At 35.3% G+C, this 20,127-nt stretch overlaps 1 pseudogene; it reads left to right on the top strand.

The window, feature by feature from the left end:
• The window catches only part of LOC122747265, a 123,068-nt pseudogene that overhangs the window by 77,899 nt on the left and 25,042 nt on the right, over positions 1-20,127 (top strand).

The following is a 20,127-nucleotide window of genomic DNA, read 5'->3' as shown; positions in this document are numbered from 1 at the left end:
GGAGGACCTGAGTTCAAATCTGGCCTCAGACACTTGACACTTACTAGCTGTGTGACCCTGGGCAAGTCACTTGACCCCAATTGCCTTGCCAAAAAAAACCCCAAAACAACAAAAAAAGAAAGTGATGAAGAAAATATTCATAATGCAAATTAAAGTTAAAGGTGGTTTGTGTGTAGTTTTTTTTTTCTCCCAGAGAGCCGATTGTTAAATATTTACCTGCACACCCTTGGTTGGAAGGAACCTCAGAAGCCATGTAGTCCATCCCTGAAAGTAATCCCCAACATACAGTAATGAAAAAAGTCATCTAGTTTCTTCTTGAAGATACCCAGTGAGGAGAAATCCACCACATCCATAGAAAAAACACTGTATTTTGAGATAGATCTAATTGCTAGGAGATTTTTATTGGCATTAAGTCCAAATTTGACTCTGTAACTTTTACACACTGTTTCTGGCGCTTCTACCTAGGCTGAATAAAATGAATTATAATCCCTTTTCCATATGAAAACCTTTCAAATATGTGAAGACTAATATTATCCCCTTCTCTCCTGAATCAAATGACTTCTCCAGGCTAATCTTCCCCAGTTCCTTTCAGTGAACTTCCTAGAACGAGGACTCCATAACACTCTTTAACATCCTAATTTATCAATAAACTGTGGTACCCAAGAATTTGATGCTATGGATGTAATCTAACCAAAACAGAAAACTGAGGGACTATGCCCTTTCTATTCCTAAACCTTAGTGTAGCCCAAGATTTCATTAACTTTTTGGCTACCACACCCAATATTGGCTCATATTGTCCATAAGCAGTATCAAACTCAAATAGAAATGCTGAAGGAGGCATATTGACTTAGAAAATCACAAGTAAATGTTGTTTGTATACCATTGTATTTTTTGGTTAAAACATTTCCCACTTACATTTCAATGTGTTTTGGCTGCACAAATGAATCTGACACCTCTGTTACATTACAGCCTTTGCTTCTTTTTAAAAAAATTTCTGCATTTTACCTATTTAATCTATATGTGCTAAACTGATTGTTTTAGAATGAGGTCTAAGAAACTATGTTTATCTCAAATGAATTTCATCTTTTTACATTTGCTCCAGTGCTCACCCTGTCAAGCTTGGAAATGGACTCAACTAGTGTGTTAGTTATCTCTATTAGCTTTGTGATATCCACAAATATAATAAGCATGCCACTTTTGATTTTTTTTGAATCACTAATAAAGATGTTAACCCAAGGGCCAGCAGAAATTCCTGGAGCTCTTTGATAAATGCTAGTCCAACATGTTATAGTCTAGATGACACAAGCTGGCTCTTCGTCTTCACTAATTTCTTTTCTGAATGGTCATTAACAATAGTTTTAGTGATATGTTCTAGAATTTTCCCCAGGAATCAAAGTCAAGGTATTGGGCTACTTAATTTCAAAATTTTGTTGTCTTCTTTTTTATTGAAATTGAAACATATCTCCTTTTTTATTTTGGGGGGCATCTCTCCCATTTTCCATGATCTTTCAAATATCATTGACAATGTCTTGATCATCAAACCTACCAATTATTTCAGTACCCACATATGTATCTCATCTTGGCCATATGACTAATTCTTGCAAGGTAATAAATTATTCTTTTACTATCAGCTCATTCATCTTGGGTATCCTTTTTCTTTGTGTTTTTCCTTTTCAGTGCAAATTTTCAATGCATTCTCCTTTAAAGAGAAAGCAGAAGAAAAGTGAGAATTAAGTAACTCTTCTTTCTCTTACTTCTAAGTTATCATGATGTCATCTAACCCAAGATGAAGCAGCTGAGTATCCTGCTGGATAAATAGGAGCCAAGGCCCTGTTGTTGTCATCACTGCTACTACCACCTTGTCTGCTATCTTCTCTTAGATTCTGGAGACAGCCTGAGACACTGAATCCAAAAACTTTGAGAATAGCAGTGTCCCTCAAAACACCAGATCAACTTTGGTTTTCTTTTCTCTCTTTTTTTTTTGTTTTATTTTTTGTTTGTTTGTTTTTGTTTTTACATGGCAGTGGGGGTTAAGTGACTTGCCCAGGGTTACACAGCAATTGTCAAGTGTCTGAGGCTGGATTTGAACTCTGGTCCTCCTGAAGCCAGGACCGGTGCTTTATTCACTGCTCCACCTAGCTGTTCCATCCCCCCAAATCAACTTTTATACTAGCCTCCATAGACATCATTAAGGGGAGATATCATTGTAGAGGAGAAAGCCCCCTTCCTCATCAAAAGAAGCAATAACTGCTAACCAACTATCACCAACAGGCATTCAGACACAAAAGCGTTGGGAGTAGCAACATTCTGTCCCTCCATACTGATGTAGAAAATCACACATAGCCTCTGACCTTGTCTGTCTTAGACAAGCTCTGGCTTTGAGAGACTCCAGCTGCAATGACTGGCCCCCCTTAACTACTGACCTCATTCTTATGTATTCCTGTAATGATGATTAAACCACTAGGCACCACTATGCATCCTTTGTTCCATGAATAACTGAGCTCATCTTCATTTGATAAACTTGCCACTATACCATGCCTACTCCTTTTGTATATAACCAAGTGGGCTACAAGACCATGGAGCCCATTGTTGGAGGCTTGAAAACCCACTTTGGGCCCACGCATAATAAACTCTCTCTCTTTCCACCTCAGGTACTTAGCTGTGTATTTTCTGTGTCAATTGTACTGTAACAATAACATTAGTCCTACTTCCAGCCAGGTCCTTAAAATTTCTGGAAAAGACTCATGAGTCCCAAATCCTTAGATCAGTGATCTTTCCACTTCAAAATTCTTCCCTAGATTTATGAAGAGTATACAGAAAAAAAAAACACTAGGGAAGGAAGGAATGAGCATTTGTGTATCTAAGTGCTACTCTGTGCTAAATAGTTTTGTTTTGTTTTGTTTTTGCGGGGCAATGGGGGTTAAGTGACTTGCCCAGGGTCACATAGCCAGTAAGTGTCAAGTGTCTGAGGCCAGATTTGAACTCAGGTACTCCTGAATCCAGGGCCGGTGCTCCATCCACTGCACCACCCAGCTGCCCCCTGTGCTAAATAGTTTTACAAAGATTATCTCATTTGGTCCTAATAACAACCCTGGAAGGAAGATACCATTGTTATCCCATTTTGCATTGGAGGAAACTGAGGCAAATAGAGGTCTATTTGCTTTACCAAGGTTATATAACTAATAAATGTCTGAGGCCAGATTTAAATTCATCTTCCTGACTCCAACTCCATATTCTATTCAATGCATTACTATTAGCCTCGGAGTCTTGATTGGGGCACTTCCAAAAATAACTGAGGTACATCATAAGTCTGTGACACTCTCTCCCATAACAAAGCGTAGGGCAGACAGTTGGCTTACATTTAGGAAGCACAAATAATAGAGGATAACTCTCAGCTCCTGGAAGTTTTCAAGATGGAGTCCTCAAGATGTTCCTCTTAGAATTGGCATAGCTTTTCTTCTAGGTCCCCTGCACAGTCTTGAATCTAGCCTTACCTAGTATGTCTAGTCTATTCAATATTCTATCTCTGAAGATGGTACAAAGGAGTATTTTATGAGAAGGTATGACTTTAGCCTGCCAGGAAGGTATATACTCTCACCCTGTTCTTTCTTCACAAAATCTATGATTTCAGTAGCTCTGGAGGTCCGGACAATGAACCTTTGAACCATTCAGATTGCTGCCCCCCCCCCTTTTTTTGGGCAATTCATAGTATTATAAAATTGTCTGAAGATTGAAAGCTTAAGTGACCTGCCTGAGATACCACATATAATATGCATAAGAGGCCTTTTATCTATTTAATAGCCCTTATTCATAAAAACAATGCATCTCAGCATGGGGTTGGAGAGATGTGAGTTCTGAAAGTTCCTGGCTGGTTGAACTTGAGAATATAGTTAATCTCTCAGCAGCCTTCTTTAAGACTTTAAATTGCAAAGTAGGTGCCATTCTTCACTGGGAGAAGGAGTTTTCTCAACAAGGGTTCTCTATAACAATAAAATCACAGGTAAGGTAAAATATAGTAACTACTGATAATTTTAAAGATGCATGTCATATGTATATTATACTTGTATTAAATGGGCATACTGTTTGTGGAATACTTCCACATACCTCAGTTCATTGTAAATGTCTTCCATGAACAAAGTAGCACCTTAATTTACTAAGTGATATGACCTAACCAACTATAAAACATTAGATGGGGGCTCCTTATTCAAAGATATTACCTCAAATTAAATTCAGAGTAAAAATGTGGTCCTCTAAGAACTGTAATAACTGTATGGGAATCATTGCAGCAAAAGGGAAATGAATCTGTGAACCATTCTGGTAATAGAGAATAATATGATTTCATAAAGTAACTTTTTTCAGTCTTCTTCTCCCAGATTGACTCTTTCCCAATTGGCATGCAATAACAGATCATTCAAATAAAGTTTTGTTTTGTTTTTGGTTGGATGCCTTGGATTTTTTAAATACTAAACAACTTGAAATAACGTATGATAATAAAGTAATCTTCCAATCTAAAAAAGTTGTACTTGGTTAGCAAAATAATTTTCTTCACTGGCTTATTGGTGGCATTTTAGCCATGGTCAAAGAAGTGGTATGGTAGGAAAAAATTACTAGACTTGGAATCAGAGGACCTTTGTTATGTTCTTGGTTCTGTTATTTATATCCTCTGTGAACCCAGGCAAGTGACTTAATTACTATGGGACTCATCTGTAAAATGAGGGTATTTGACCAGGATTATCTGTTAAGTCTCTTTCAGATCTCATTCTAGAATTTTGTGAAGGGAAAAATTGTCTTGATGAAATGGAGGCAATGATCCTGATAGGAGGAAAGGATTTACACTGGTTTCAGGGGACTGTCATGACATTGATTGATTGTATCACAAACATATAATGAAAGAAAAAAAATAGTGTTACTTGACCAACTTTCTACCTCTGCTTTACTCACACCCTAGTTATAACAGCTAACTTTAAGTTGGATCTCCATTATTTATATTGTATGTTTTGTTTTTTTTTTTCAAAATCTTAACATTTCCCGAAGAGGAGGCCCACCCAAACATAAATGTTATGTTAACTAAGAACCATGTCACCCAAGATGGAGTAATTTAAAATATCTGAAGACTGAACTAGAAGAAATACCACTTTCACCCAGTAGTGTTTTTTGTCACAAAATGTTATGCTTCTTTGTGCCTTGTTTACCTTTAAGATGAGTTAGTTGTTGATGTTGAAATCTCTCCCAGTTACCCTGCTTCTGACATGGATAAGGTAAGGAGAGGGCAGAATTTTAGCTTTTGATGTTGGCATGTTAGAAAGTAGAAAACAGAATAGCATAGCAGTTAGAGAAATGTTGTCTTTGGATCTAAAGGAGAGGAGGCTCAAGCTAAGTCTAAAATGCCAGACTTGAATATCTTGAAGATGGAAATTTAAAATTCAAGACTGAAAAACATGAAGTAGTAAGACTTTAATAAAAGTTTTAGACTGTAAGAATGTCATTTTTTTGGAGGGGGGGTCTGGGCTAAAAGAAAAAATAGAACACTATTTAAAAGTTTTACCATAAGTATGTATTTTTAAATATTAAAATTAAAATTATAAAATACATTTTCTCCACAGCAGTTTTTTTCCTTTCCCAGGCAGGTTACATCCTGATATATGAAAAGGTGCTTTCAAAATGAAATATTTTATAATTTGCTTAATTTAAGTTTATGAAAATATCAGGAATCTTGGACATGAATGGCTCCACATAAATGATAGCCATATTTCCACTTTTATTCTTGAATTCAATGTATTATTTAATAATAGGTACTCAGTATCTTATTGGAGGTACCATATAGCACCTCCTTCATTTAATGAACTATATCTTTTTTTTATAAAGTTCACAGATTTAGATATAAAACCAAATGTGGAATTCTCATAAAAAATAAAGATTAAGTCTGGTTTTTAAAATATAAAGTGAAAGACAAAACCATAAAGGTTAATATACAAGAAATATTCATCCATATATCAATGAGTTCTTTCTTTCTACTTATTAATCTTGACTTCTTTTAACCCAATTACTTATTTTTATTTATTTGATCTATTTATTTGATTATTTAGTTATTCTTTCTTGGGCAATTAGGGTTAAGTGACTTGCCCAGGGTGGTACAACTAGTAAGTGTCAAGTGTCTGAGATCAACTCTGAACTCAGGTCCTCCTGAATCTAGGGCCAGTGCTTTATCTGCTGTGCCACCTAGCTGCTCTAACCTAATTACTTCTTAAAGGGAGGGCCTTATTATTCTACCCCACAGCAAGTACAGTGTCTAGAATTTTCCAGTGATTGGTCAGCCTTAAGTTTGTTACATTCACTTAATTTTACAGATACTTTCTAGCTTGAAGCTGATTCAGGTTCTTCACCTCCATTCTGCCAACGATTGCCATCAGGTTTGCTTTGCAATGCTGTAGTAAAATGCATGCTGTTGGTGAATTTCAAAATATACTGGAAAGTTTAAAGAACAGGCTTTGTGGAGGAGAATAGGATCATCAAATAGGTGAAAGGCTGTGGTATAGATAAAAAGATAACATGTTTTCTATCTAGCCCCAGAGGATAGAATGAAAGCAATGAGCAAGAGTTGAACAAGGCAGATGTAGGCTTCCTGGACGGAAAAGTTCAATAAATAGAGCTGGAATGTGTTAGAAGGTACAGCAAGTCCTCTCTCAACAGGACTCAAAGCAAAAGCTGGATGATCACATTCCTGGAACATCATAGGAGGGTTTCTTTATTTTTTTTTTATTTCATTTCATTTCATTTCATTTCATTTTATTTTATTTTAGGCAACGAGGGTTAAGTGACTTGCCCTAGGTCACACAGCTAGTAAGTGTCAAGTGTCTGAGGCCACATTTGAACTCACGTCCTCCTGAATCCAGTGCCGGTCCTTTTCCCACTGTGCCACCTAGCTGCCCTCTATAGGAGGGTTTCTTATTTAGGTTCAAAGCAATTGACCTATCAGTGCCTTCTGATTAAACCAGTCATTGTAAAGAATTGTACCATTATGACATATCCAGTTTGTTTCCAAAATTATAAAATATTTAAAATGTAGAACTGGCTATTCAGAGGATAGAGAAAATGAAGAAAAATTTCAAACGTGAGAGCATGGCCCTTTTGAAAACAAATCTAAAGAAATTTAAAAACAAAACAAAATAGGGTATGTTTAAGTCCAGCTATTTTTTTTCCTAAGCTGAATTAGCAAAGAATTTTTCTACTACTGAGCACTGATAACTACAAATTTACTGAGAACAGACAGATCCCCACCCACTCCCCATTCCCAGGCAAATAAATTGCTGGCGGCTAACCAATCATTGTCAATTCCAGACTCTTTAAGGATTTATGGACCTCCCCCACCTCGTCTCAAGCAAACTATCCCCTCCCAATGGTTGCCCACCTTACTTCCTGGACTTTATGTTGTTATGTTAAAGGATCCACCTACACAGAGCAGTTTCTACTTAGAGTTAAGTAGTGTCTATATACTTAACTCAAGAGCAGTTCTATGGTTTCTTTTGTTAAAGGCTCATTTACATTAAGGTCCCTTTTGTTCTGTTACCCCATAAAAACCCTGTCCTTGGTTCCCATCTTTGGGTTTTCCTAGCTTCTTGCTTTGTGACACCAGGAGCTATAGTTCCTCTGCCCAGATTAAGGACCTTATTTTCTCCTATATTGATTGTTTCCTTAATTTCCAGGTTAACAGCATCTGGGTATAGAATTTTGTTCAATTTAAATTGTTAATATTTCAAATCAAACAGTGAGCAGACATCATGATTTGAACATTTCATTCATGTTTACATATTTTTATTGAAGATATCTTTTTAATGATGCTTTAGAACATAATTCTAGGGGGCTATGCCCTCAGAAATATCATTGTAAATATGTTAGTGCCATTCTTGCTTGAATTATCTATGAGGAAGTTAAGTGTATCAGAGAAAGGAAATGTCCTATTATACCATTTTGTGAGAGAAAGATGTAATTAGGCAACAATTAGAGAGTTCATGCCCTCTCCTATTATAATACTCTTCACACTCTCAGAAAAACGATACCTGATACACAGTAAGTGTTCCAGAAATCATGATGTTTACGTATACTATGCAAAAATCATTTTAATAAAAAAAAAAAAATCCAGAATGCTGTCTTTCTTAAAAATGGATCTGGTCACATACACCCTCTGCTCCTAAATCTGCATGCCCTATAGCCCATGAAAAAAGTTTAGACTCCTTTGTTTAGCATTCAAGGCCCACCTCAATTATGTGCTGTCCTACCTTTCTTGATTTTTTTCACATTATCTTTTCATTGCTTATGTTCCAATAAATCCTGATCTACCCTCTAACCACCATTCCCCAACCAATATTCCCTATGTGTTTGCAAAATCCAAACCCTTGCTCACACTATTCCCTATGCTTTGCATGTTCTCTTTCCCACTCATCCCTTGAACTCTCATTTACCTTTAAACTCAAAGGTTTTCTCTTCTATGAACTCCTTTCTGATCTGCATTATTGGTAATGACCTTCCTACTTAGCTCTCACCGTGCTTTTGCTTCTCATTAAAGTGCTTACATCACATATATTAAAATTAACTGCGTATCACAAGTCTCCTTAGGTGATTCAAGTTTCATGAGAGCTGTCACTAAATCTCAAAAAAAAAAATGATATCTACTCTACTTAGAGAATCCTGAACACAACAGGTTTTTAACAAAAGTTTGTTGAGTGAATGAAACAATTAGGCATTTGAGTTTCTTTTTACAATATGATAGCATGGAATGCAGGTAAAGGTTTCTGCAATGTCTGGTCATAAAGATAACACAATTCTCCAGTGAAGATGTTTTGATTTCATCCCTCAGCCTACTAAAAGGGGTGAACACTAGAAATCTTTCAGGGACATTTCTTTTCTTAAATGTTCCATGCCAAAAGCTTTGTACAAACCTGTTTTCCCCCTCTTTCTCAATGCAAACATCCATCTCCATTTCCATCTCTCTCTCTCTCTCTCTCTCTCTCTCTCTCTCTCTCTCTCTCTCTCTCTCTCTCTCATTGCATACTTTTGATGGTAAAAGCCAAAAACAAGTAAACCATTAAACCATTTAGATTATGTAGTTAAGTCAAAATAAAAATCGCTTTATAAAGGCATTCACATACCAATTTATTGTATTAATTTCTTGGATTTTCTATCACAGGCATGTGCATTTTTCACCTTTTTACACTGTCCAACACCTCTCACCCCACTCCGCCATCCCCTTTGTTTGGCATTATTGGGTATAGTTAAGTAGTATTGTTGTGCAAGGAAATTGAAAAAGAAATGCTTCACTCATTCAGATCCATTTACTGAGCTTTATATCTTGTTTAGGCGCCTTTTTATCTCTAGAGGCTAACAATTAATTAATAGAGAACTTGTTCAGTGGCTGGGCTTTTAGTGAGGTGCCTTCTTCCTATTGTGTTTCTTTGAAGATAATCAATTTCAACCTCTTTTGACTGTCAATAAGTCTGCATAATCACCTTTTCTTCCTTCCTTCCTAGCACAGCATCTGTCACTTAACTTGCTAGTAGAGAGCTCTAAGGTAAAAGGTCTATAATACATGGCTCCAAGAACAGATTTGATTTTTTTTTTCTATCACTTACACAGGGGCTATTTTTAAGCAATGATATCCGGAAGTTATCAATGAATGAGTCTAATATTCAAAGGTAGGATTAAAAATTTAGAGTTAGTATGAAACCGCTCATTTTCCCAATGAGTAAAGTAACTTATCCAAGGTAACAAAGCTACAAAAGTAGTAGTCATGATTTCAATCCAGGTTTTCTCAACACTAAATATAAGGATCTTTCCAGTATATCAGACTTCTGAAATTATGGACTATGACCTGTTATTAGAATACTCAGTTTTTCCTTTGTTTTCTTTCATGGGGGAATGGGGGTCGGGGAGGGGTAGTGGATAGGAAGTAATTAAAAGGTAGATAATAATCACACTGCAATATTAGAAATTAGACTGAGACAGAAACAAATGAACCTAGGAGAATTTCCACATCAAAAACCCAAAAAACAAAAAACCTCATGCTACATTGTTGGAAGGAGAAAAAACCTTCAATGGAATAAAGGACCCTTTATTTCATCGTTAGTCATAATGTTCTTTACATGAGTAATTAAGCCTGAGAATATTACACTGAACGTTTGGTGATTGAAATTAATATCGTCTAAATGAAGCATTTTCTTTTTTATTTTCAACAGCTGTGCATTTATATTTAGTGTGCACATCCTTGCTGAAGAAGACAAAAGCGAAATTCTGTTCAAGGAAATTAACCACCAATTCTTCACCAGTTCTAATAAAGTACGTCGAAACCAGCCCCTGTCTGGCTACAGAAAAGTGAGGAGAGCAATCCGCCTCTAAGCCCAGAGATCCACCCTCTCCTGTAGTTGCTGCTGTAGTTGTTGTCGGTGAGGGCTGCAGCGGCACCTTCTGGTACATAGAGGGATCTGTTTTCTGAGAAAAAAAAATACTCTGGGTGTGAGATAGAGAATTATCTGGGATTCTAAATGAAGAAACGTACAGAAATGGGGGAAATGGAAGGGTTAACAATAATTAAAAATTCCCTCCATCTGTACTTTTATGACATGACTGTTAGAAAGTGAGTAGATCAGCAAATGGTGAGATGTAATGATACAAAATTTAAATGCCTTTGAAATTAAGGTAAGTCTTGAGTACTTGGTAAAGCAAAAAATAGCATCATCTAGTATCATCCTATTAGAGGCTAATGAAGAACAGTTTCTTATTTAGTATATGCTAACTATATCCTTTACTTAGACTATGACAGGTAGAGTAATAATAATATTTCTCAAATATCCAACAACAGATGTCTTAAAATTCTACCTATTTTTAAAAGTTTTCCCAAATATGTGTTATGGTAAAAATATAAATATATATCCACAGAGTCTTGTTACTTATAGTATTTGAGAATTCTGCATACAAATAAAGTGCACAAATAAGATGTTAGTAAACATGCCATTTAATATAACAAGTACATTCTATTACTCTGAATGCTCCTGAGTAGACTCAAAACTACACATTGGTATCAATTTATTTAGCCTTAGTTTTATTTTTCTTATTTTTTTTATTATTATTTCTAGTTACCTGAGTCTACATAGGTTGGAAGAGAGGTCCCTTGTTAACTTTATTTCCAATAAATGCATTTATTCTTGATGTAGCAAATTATGTAAATCCATATTATATGAGGTATAGAATATAGATCATGTTTAGTTTTCTAGTTCTTTTTAAAACACCTTTCCCCTTCCTCCAAATAGATAATTCCCCCACCCCAAGTTTCCACTGATTTAACCTTTTTCTATTACTTTTAAAATATAATTAGAATAAAATTCATAGAGTTGTGGAATCCCTGAGTTATAAGGTACCTGCTTTTGAAGGGATCATTTTGTGTTTCCTATATATATTCATACATACATTGCATTTCCTATACACACACACACACACACACACACACACACACACACACACACACAGTTTTTTCCTCCATTAAAATGTAAGCTTCTTGAGAGAAAGAGGGATTAAAATATCCCCAACACAGTGCAGTGCCTATCACATAGTAAGCATTCACTAAATGCTTTTTCATTAACTAGTTGAATCCTCATAATAACATACACAACAATTCCATAAATAGAATGTTAAGGAAGCGAGTCCACCATTATTGGAAATGCTGTGTTTGAATCAATCAATTCACCAGCTGCTTTTCCAAAAGCTTTGAGAAAATCTCTTTGGGTGTATTAACACCGATTTAAATCAGTAGCAATATCATGATAAAAGAACTGGCATTTCAAGAATATCTTTAAAAAGAATCTCTATTAAACATTTTAAAGGAAGCCTTATTTCTAGATTTGAGATCTTCAGAGTATACTCCTTTAGGATATATGTTTTTTAAACATGACAATTCTCTTCTCAATTTCTGCATTAAGTTTTAAGTAGTATCTCATTATACTGCTTACTTTTAACTGTCAGTGAATATTTCATTATAGCTTGAAGCTATATTACATTTTCTCTCTAAACATTTCTCATTAATTGAATCACGATTAGCATACAATGTCAATATATTTCATAATCTGAGTAGCACCAGACTTTAACAATAGGAGTAATACTATTCTAAAATTGCATCTATATGTATTTTTAGTTGGAATGAAAGCATGGTTATTTACATTTCTATTTTTCTACCATACATTCATTATTAGCTGGTTGGATCTGAAATCCAACTTGAATATTCTATTGTGTTAGACAATGGAATATATTTTAGTAAAACAAACTTAATAATGTAGCATAGAGTTTTTGCACCCAGCTTGAGTGTTCATATAGATATATATGAACTTTACTTTTCTTACGGTGATTAAAATTATTCTACAAGTGTTTACAGACCTCAAACCATCTTCCAGTCTCCATAGTACTAGCACTGTGAACTATGAGAAAGAATATATTTTATATGCATTGTGATACTTATTAGTCATTTGCCTTCCTTCTCTGAACATATCCCATAGTTATGAACAATAATACGAGGTGATTTTTTTCCTTTTCTCTTGAAAGTAGTCAATATCTCTCCTAATATTACCAATTGAAAGAGTGCTAAAAGCTTATCCTACTGCATCCAAGCAAACTGATGCTAATAAAGTAAATAGAGATACTGCAGATACCAGGCTATCTAGAGGAAACTGATAGGCACCCACTGTGAAAATTTAATGAATATCAAAATTATCATTTATATACCCTGAGTCCATTTGCCAAGACCCAGAAGATGAAAATTCTTCAAATTAATATGATCCAAGAAAGTAGCATCAATAGTCTTGTGGATTTCCATAAAAACTTCATTCCAGAATCATAAAGTCAGAGTCAAAAAATGATGCTGCAGATCATCAAGACCAACCCCCTACTTGATACCCAAACTTCCTCTAAAATAAATTTAATGAAAAACCACTTAGTATTTCAAAAGACAGATGATTTCATGTTCTCAAAGCTCTAAATTTAAAAACTTAGTCCCTTGTATTGCAAAAACAAACACGCCTTGGAGCAACTAGGTGGCACAATGGATAAAGCACCGGACCTGGATTCAAGAGGACCTGAGTTCAAATCTGGCCTCAGACACATGACACTTACTAGCTGTGTGACCCTGGGCAAGTCACTTAATCCCAATAGCCTCAAATTAAAAATTAAAAAAATATGCCTTTCTGTAACTTCCTTCCTTCAACTGGTCACGGGCTTCATAATTAGAACACTATGTAGATGCCCTTTTTAAAGATGTACTCTAACTTTTCCACATTCTTCTTAACAGATGGCCACAAGAACTGAACAATGTACATACAGTTCTTGTTTAACACTGTCCAAAACAAGGTCATTTTAAGAGGATGTTAAGGAGGCATGATTCAATTTCACTGTAGTAACATTTCATCAATCATTCAATTACATGATTGATCCTTTCAAATGATGTATATTTCTCTAATACACTGTTCTGTCCCTTTTTTTCAGAACAAATTAGTACTATTACTTTGTCTCTATTTGAATGTGGTTTGATAATTATAGAGTGTGGTATGGCTATCTTTTGCATTTTTCTGAATGTTTTACATCTGTTCATGCAGTCTGTGATTTCATTAGTTCACTGGGCTGTCACATTGCACTGCTGGGTTGAGGTTACAATAAAATAAATCCATAATTCTTTATTATATGAACTGCTAGATCATCATTGTACTTAAGCTATAACTTCTGTTGATTTCCTGAACCCAAAAGTAGGATTTCATATCAATACCAGTTAAGTATTATTTCATTAGATTCTGCTCAGTATTCTAGTCTGACAAGATCTTTTGAGATTCTCATTATGTCAGCTAATGGATTAGCTATAATTCTGAGCTTGGAGTAATCCACAAATTTTATCAACATGACCTATTTAAGTAATTGATTATTGTAAAAACGTTGAACACAATGAGGCTAAGAACCAACACTTGTGGCATGCCATGAGATATTGGATTTCAGGTTGACATAAATCTGTTAAACAATCCATATTTTTGAGTGCCATATTAAAACAGTTCTGAATGTATTCAATTATATAATCATCTAGCCCACAAGTTTTCATCTTGTGTATGAAGAAACTGTAAGAAATTTTTTTCAAATGCCCTATTGAAATGCATTTACAGGATGTCTACAGCATTATTCTGTTTTACCAAGCTAATAAAAAGGAAGTCAGATCAGCTGGATGTTCTTCAGTCATTCACTCATGTCTGACTCTTCATGACCAATATCATGCCAATGCTGCCAATAGGGTTTTCTTGGCAAAAAATACTGGAGTGGTTTGTCATTTCCTTTTCCAGTGGATGTTTCATCTTCTAAGTGATTAATAATCCCTGGCAATAATCAATTGATTTTTTTTTTGTCCAAGGATTGGCTTCAAGAGCAACATTTTAAAAAATTTTATTTATTTATTTATTTATTGCAGGGTAATGAAGGTTAAGTGATTTACTCAGAGTCACATAGCTAGTAAGTGTCAAGAAGCTGAGGCCAGATTTGAACTCAGCTACTTCTAAATCCAGGGCCAGTGCTTTATCCACTACACCACCTAGCTGCCCCATAAGAGCAACTATTGTATAATTTATTGATATTGGATCTTTTATTTTTTTTTGGAGGCAACTGAGGGTAAGTGACTTTCCCAGGGTTATACACCTAGTAAGTGTCTGAGGCAACATTTGAACTTAGGTCTTCGTAACTGCAGGACCAGTGTTCTATCCATTGTGCCTCCTAGCTGCCCTGATAATTGGATTGATTTTTAAAAGTAGTAAGATTTTTCACATTCTCTGAGCCTCAATTGACTCATCTACAAAATGGGGACAATAATATTTGTATTACCTCACAGAATTTTTGAGAGGCTCAAATGAGAAAATTCATTTTCACTTTTAAAATATCATAAAGTCTCCTGTTGTTGCTCTCAATTCCTGAAGCATCACCAAAAACTGACAATAGCAGTTAACTACAGTGATTTTATAATCACATCTAAAATTATTTCAGCATTATGAGGTATAATTATTCTGGGTGAAGATATCTGGAATAGTGTAGATTTTCTAAATGTTTTCTTACTGTCTCTGTACCTATCTTGAGCTTCAATTACCTCTCCAACATGTGTTAATAATACACATTTACCTTACAGTTTTAACTGCTTTGATCTTTGTAGAAAGGGCAAACAGTTTAGTGGAGTGGGGTGGGGGGGATCAGTACAACAAATTTCTGATATCCAACATAAGAAAGGAACTGATTCAAATTTATAATAACAATCCTTCCTCAACAAATAAATGATCAAAGGATATGAAGAAGTACTCAAAGGAACAAATAGCAACTTATTCATAGCCATGTAGAAAATGCTTTAAATGACGATTATTAATTAAAGAAATACATATTAAAATATCTCTGAAGACCATCACAATCATCAAATTGATCAAAAAGTGACCCCCAAAAAGCACAAAATGACAATTTTTGGAGAAGCCTTGGGAACATGGATGGTCACAATAGTGAAGCTGTAAATTGGGATAACTATTGTATAAAGTAATTTGGAAATATACCCAGAAAGTCACATACTGTGCATGCCTTCTGGCATAGCAATACCACTACTAGACCTCAAACAGATAAAATAAATAGGAAAATGATTTTCATTAACCAAAAGACTTCTAAGCATTCTTTTCATTATAGCAAGGAATTAGAAATAAAAGGGGGATGGATACCTGTTGGGCAATGACTGAACAAATTGTGGTATATTAATAGAATGAAATATTGTTGTGCCATAAGGAATAACAAATGGACAGCTTCATAGAAAAAGGAAAAGATTTGAATAAACTGATGAGGAGGAGAATGAACAGAACTAATGCAGGAGTTTATAAAATACAAATCACATGGTAAAGAAAAACAATTATGAAAGACAAATCTGACCAAGTAACAACAATTAAAAAGTAGGCATATTGAAGCAAGCTATCTACCTCCTGAAAGAGAGATTATGGGATCAAATTCATCATATTTTAGCAAATTGTGGACAGGTCAATTTGTAAATGCATGTAAATGTTCCTTTTTTTCCCCAATTTAGTAAGGGGGTGGTAGCCAATGAAAATTTTCCTTCAAAACAGAAAGAAAAGGGGAATTGTAAAGAAAATACAATTTTAAAAGAAAATACATAGAAGGAAAAAAGTTCAGAAAAGAAAGAATAGCAGTATAGCTTTGAAAGAAACAACTTATTATTCTTGTTTTCAGTCACATTTGGCTTTATGTGATCCCATTTGGTTTTTGGTGTGTGTGTGTGTGTGTGTGTGTGTGTATTTTTCTTAAAGATACTAGTGTGGTTTGCCATTGTTTTTCTCCAGCTCAATTTGCAGATGAGAAAACTGAGGCAAAAAGAATTAAGTAATTTTCCCAGCACAATTAATAAGTGTCTGAGGTAAAATCTAAACTTAGGAAGATGAGTCTTCCTGACTCCAGGGACAGCACTCTATTCGCCATGACACTTGTTCTTTTAAAACAAACTGTATTCATAGACTCATATACCATTTTCTATTTTTGCCTCTTATACTGTGTAAGTAGAAATGGATTTTATTGTGTCTGTAAAGTGCAGAATAGAACAAAAATATGTATATATTAAACATTTTCATAAATGTACATATGTACATATACATACACTCATTATATCTATATAGATATACTTGTTGTTCAGTCACGTCAGCTCTTTGTGATCCATTTGGGGTTTCTTGGCAAAAATACTGGAATGGTTTATGATTTCTTTATCCAGATGATTTTATAGATGAGTAAACTGGAGCAAACAGGATTAAGTGACTTGCTCAGAGTCACGAAGCAAGTAAATGTCGAGACCAGATTCAAACTCAGGAAGATGAGAATTTTCTATTGCTATCCTAATCCCCAACTGTGAATAATTCCACTATGGCCATTTTTTCCTTCTATTGTAAAGCTACCAGAATTATCAAGAAGCAAAGCTAGAGGCCACAGACTTAGATAAGTGATAAGGACCCAAAAATGAACTCACAGAGCACCAGAAATAGATCATTACAGAGGTGTTTGATACCTTTTATGTTAATAGAACCAACACAATAAATATTGAGGAGTTCAAGGGGATCATTAGACCTTGTAGTTTCAAATTTAAGAAAGAGATGATACCCTAACAGATATCATCTTGGCAAGTAAAAGAAGTAAAACTGTGATGACTCAGTTCACTACACATTTATTAATAATCTTCAAACACACCCTCAAAATTACACTATAACACTTTTATTCTTATCCTATGGACACCCTCTCTGTCACTTCAGCAATTACAATAGTCCTTTTCTGCCCACAATTCCCAACTCTACCTCATTCCCCTTGTTGTTACCCCACTTATTATTTTTCAGAGAATGTCGAGAGTATTCACCATGCTATATCATCTTCCTTGTTCTGCATTTCATGATCTCTCTTCACCTACATTCTCTCCTTTATTTCAGTCTTTAAAAATGAGGTCCTCAACATCCTTGGTGTTTCTGAAGTATTTGAAACTACCAACCATCCTTCTTTTGTGAGAATCAGAGCTCCACCCTGAGGAGAAAGCATGTGACTTGGCATCTGGAAGTTTCGTCTATAGAGTCACCTGTGGTCATGTCAATCAAAGCTACCAGACAATTAGCTTGGAGCTGTGTGTGTGGACATCCCTGCTTCCTGTTTCACAGATTGCTTCTGGGAGAAGCCATTGAGGATTGGCCTCTTTTTGTCCAGGAAACGAGTATGGTGGCAAATGGACAACGGGGGATGGGGGCTGCTTAGTTGTTCAGACACTGGCTTGGTGGTGAGATATTTCATGTGGGCTGCTAGGAAAGGAAATTGCTTTCTTTCTCTCTGGCTACACCAATTAGAACTGAGCTAGAATTTCCATGCTATAAGGAATCTGTTCTCAATCTGTCTCTCTTAACTAACTTATAATATATATTTTAATAAATATTTAAAAGCCTAACTTTTGCTAAATTTATCAGTGATTTTAGCCAGCTTCCCCCCAAGACTGGGGGGCAGATTAGAACCCACAATTTAGATTTTAAACACACACACTTTCTTGATACTCTCTCCTCCCTTGGCTGCTGTGACACTTATCTTTCATTTCTCTATTCAGACACTATTCTGACACATTTCTCTATTGTGACACTTTCATTGGTTCATCTTTCTCCTCCCAAATGTGTATCAACCTGAAACTTCTGTGTTTTGATGCTGTTTCCATTGCAAATTCATCTAATCTATGTCTTCAATTTGAACACCTATGCCCATCATTTCCAGATCTATATTTCCAACCCTTATGTCTCCATCATCTTCTGAACTTAACTTTCTATCTAGGTCACTTGCCCACATCTATGTCTTAATCCACTCCCCAAAAAAGAGTTATCATATTTTCCCCAAATTGGCTTATACCCTTTTGTTCTAGTTATTTTCTTGATAGCATCACCACTTCCCCAGTATAAACTCAGAATGTTAGTCATTTGGACTATTCTCTCTCCATCACACCTTGCATCCTAGCAATTGTCAACCTTATAATTTATTTGTCTGCAATGTTCTTCATTTCTCCTACCTTTATCTTCTTAACAAGTTAAGACCATCATTATCTCCTGACTATTCTGTTGAAATTGCTCTGAACTCTCTCATTTCTAGTATCTATCCTCCCTAACTCTTTACTCCTCAACACCAAAGCAATTAATAATGTGCACATTTGATCGTAGCATTTCCTGGCTTGAGAGCCATGAGTGGATCTTGACTGTGTATAGAATAATCTAAACTCTAGGTCAGGTAAGCTGATGCAGCATCGTGGGTTGAACATTACCAACTGATCTTTTGCTGAGGACTATGCTTTATGCACACCTATGATAAGAAATAATATTTTATTTAGTTCACAGTAGGAAACTGAGGAGAAGGGAAGGAGCCAATTTTAGCACTTACCCTAAGGTGTGCTAACACTCTTAGATCCACTTCGAGTATACTCTACACACACTTATACTCATTCAAAGTGCTTCAATGTCTGGCTCCAACCTACATATTTAGGACACTTTTTTTTCTTTATGCACATCATATTCTAATCAAACTGAATAATTACTCTTCTGCCTATTAGACTTCTTTGCTCTGGCTAAACTGCACAGTTTAAGTTTTTAAGTCAAACTGAACTTTCCAGGTTTGTACTACCCCAAGGAGCAGCACAGTAATGAGCAAAGTACTCTGCATTGGGAGTCAGAAGGCAAAGATTCAATTCACAGTTGTACTACATATTATATGTGATAGTTGGCAACATGATAAACTGTCTGGGTCTTATGGAAAATAAAGAGGTTAGACTAGATTACCTTACAGTTCTAAAATGTAATCCTATGTTCCTATCCCTATCGATGTATGCGTATGATCTCCCATTTCTAGAATGGACTATTTCTATACCACTACATTCAAGGCCCAGCTCAGATATCATTTCCAATTATCTGCCTAGATGTGTGATTGATGCCTCCCTCCCAGAATTTCTCTATTCTACTTGTTTAACTTCTTTTGTATATTTTAATCTTAACCATAACTCAATGTAATTTCTGCATCAACTTCCATTCTTAGATCTTGTCATCACCACCACCACTACCACCACCACCACCAGCACCAGCAGCTAGCACCTAAATTGTGCTTTATGGCTTACAAAGCACTTTACAAAAGCTATATCAATCAATCCTCACAAATACACTGTAATGTAGATGTTACTATCATAATTTTAGAGATGATAAAATTGAAGACTGTCTTGCCCAGAATAACATAGCTAGTAAGTATCTGGGGGAGGATTTGAACTCTGATTTTCCTGACTTAAAGCCCAGTGCTCCATCTAATATGCCACCTAGCTGCTTTTGAACTTTTCATATGGTCCTTTATGGGAAAAAGTATGCCATTTGAGAAAAAATAATGAATCCTCTAGGACCTATTAGGTTATTAGTAAATATTCACTTATATAAATTTAAAAAAAAAACTATTTGAAGGTATCATTCTCAAGCTCTCAAAACCAAGGGCATTATAATTTAATAGTTGGAGATGACAGATATTCATGATTATAATACAAATTAGCTTACA

This window comes from Dromiciops gliroides, chromosome 3 (genome assembly GCF_019393635.1).
Source record: "Dromiciops gliroides isolate mDroGli1 chromosome 3, mDroGli1.pri, whole genome shotgun sequence".
NCBI classification, from domain to species: Eukaryota; Metazoa; Chordata; class Mammalia; order Microbiotheria; family Microbiotheriidae; genus Dromiciops; species Dromiciops gliroides.
Note: the sequence above shows the minus strand (reverse complement) of the source record. Positions and strands in the feature narration are given on the sequence as shown.